The sequence below is a fragment of the Chaetura pelagica genome, unplaced genomic scaffold, assembly GCF_000747805.2.
Source record: "Chaetura pelagica isolate M959 unplaced genomic scaffold, ChaPel_1.0 scaffold221, whole genome shotgun sequence".
Classification (NCBI taxonomy): domain Eukaryota; kingdom Metazoa; phylum Chordata; class Aves; order Apodiformes; family Apodidae; genus Chaetura; species Chaetura pelagica.
The window spans coordinates 12,376,626-12,379,113 of NW_009952533.1; positions in this window are offsets into that span (position 1 = coordinate 12,376,626).

Here is a 2,488-nt window from a genome sequence, read left to right on the forward strand (position 1 = left end):
TGGAAGGGTTATAAAAAACAATCTGGTTACATCAGATGTAATCTCACAGTTTGCTCCCCTCCCTGCCCCACTCAATTCCTCCATTCAAGAACTGAAAAATATAAAAAGTGATGTTACACAGGAATTACTTAGAACATGAAGAAGCCTATAGAACACCACAGCATCTAGGCAATTAAAATGCACAGAAGCCAGAAGACAAGAGCTCCCATACCTTCAATAAATTATTTCAAAATACAGATAGACATATTAATCTGCCCACTGAGAAGATGCAGGACTTACTTCTTGTATTTGCCACAGTTAGATAATTACTAAAAGTACAATTTAATTTTATATTAACAGCTTCAAGCTGTTTAACTTCTTTTATAATAATTTCCTTTCACCACCATCTACCTCATGGTGCTTTTTTTTTTTTTTAAGAGAAGATAGGAGACCTCTGAATGACTAGCAATCATTATATGTGCTGCACTATTTCTATATTAATTGAAAATCCTTAGGAAACAAGCTACTGTTTTAGCTAACTGTAGAACCAATATCCAAAAATGTGAATGAATGCAACATTAACTAAGACATCAAGTTAAACGGTTCAATAGGATTTTAAGAATAACCTAATTTGTGCTACTGAGGCCTTCAGTCATTACCAAAGACTTTTCCATTATTAAGTTACCTTAGTGATAACTGAGCACAAGGATTAGGAATAAACTGCCACTAGGCAGGTTGTTTCTGAGTTACCAGAGCTGGTGCTTCCTGGAACTGGTAAGTGACTGCCACCAAATAAAGGATGAGCAAACCAGACCCCATGTTTGACCCAGAACATAAGTTCCCATCACACTGTCTGGGAAACTAGACATGGCTGACAACTCTTTCTCCTAAGAGACTGAAAAGTAAAAGTCAAAAAATACATGGAGCATTTTCTCTGAGATCACAAATATACCCCAACACAGATTTTGAGGCAATCCTGCCCAAAGGTTAACTCCCATTTACTGTTCAGATGGTTTTGTCAAGTATTTTAACATTTCTGAAGTGTGGCACCTGCAGCCTGTCACAACTCAGAGACTATATAATGTTCTGACCTGAAAGTTGTCCTTTTGATTTTTTTAAGCTCATCCATCACAATTTACACCACCAGTGACTTCAGTTCAGCTCCCATGCCCTTCCTTATACAAGAGCTGAAGAGAAGGAATGCCAATATTGGTAGATCATCCTAGGACCCAGGCCTCAAGCCAGACAGCAACACAACTCATCTCAGAGTCATGGGCTTCAACCTTCATTTCAGTCACTGCCTGGGACACAAGACTGGAAGCTCCCCCCAAAGCAAGCCAGCAGTATCTCCTAGTGGCCCAGAGCAACATCCCTGAGCAGTTCCACTCTTTCACAATCACCCTCCACAAACAGCACAGGAGCTCTGGGACTACCCAACATAAACAGACTGTGGTACTAAGGTGAGGAAGGTGATCCATTACTGCCTAAAAGCACCCAGCTCCCTCCGCTGCGGCTGCTGCCAGCCCTCTCAATCACTATGCCCTCCCTAACAGCCTTCTGTAAATGAGACTGTGCAATCAACCCACAAGAGCTCCTCCTCTACCCATATCTCCCAGACCCGTTTGACAGTGGCTTTTCCAATATATTTATCAATTTCCAGTTCTCCTCCTGAATTCTCTGTTACAGCCCTGAGCTGCTACCAGCGTACCCGTCAGGTACAGCAAAACACCTCCTTCCCAAAGAGGACTTGGTGGTACCACTGCCAAGTGGCTCTGGACAAAGTTTTGTCAATATTCCTGCATCCAAGTTGCATCTCTTATTTTAGTTCAACCAGTATTGAACCTGTTCAAAGACAGGCATGTGATGGGGGGGAGGAAGCCATTCTAACACTACGTACCAGTTCGTACCAGATGCTCTACATTTATACACTCGGCTGTTTGCTTTTAAAAGCCAACACTAGCAGTTTTAATGTCAGGCCTCTGTTCTAACTCGGTAAGGAAAGCCCTTTCTTTATATTTCAGCGGTGGGACACAAACCAGGGACAAAGCAAGACGGTGCTACGTGTTACCAAGGACTAAGATGCTCCGAAGGGCAGCCAAGGCACAGCGGCCGTGGCAGGGGCCCAGTTTCACAGCGTCTCTTACCTCCAAGTCAAGCCGGGCTGCAGGAGCACAAACCACTTGCTGTTCAGCGGGCTGGGATGCCGAGCAGGCCTGGATCCGTCCCACCTACCCAGAGGCGTATCCTGAACCAACGCAGCTCCCTGGTCAGTCGGTGGGGAGAGAGAGAGAGAGAGACGCACAAACCACTTGCTGTTCAGCGGGCTGGGATGCCGAGCAGGCCTGGATCCGTCCCACCTACCCAGAGGCGTATCCTGAACCAACGCAGCTCCCTGGTCAGTCGGTGGGGAGAGAGAGAGAGAGAGACAGACAGACAGACAGACAGAACCGCTCAACGGGGATAATGGGAGGGAACCGACACCGCGGGTCCACAGCGCGGAACCGCCCGA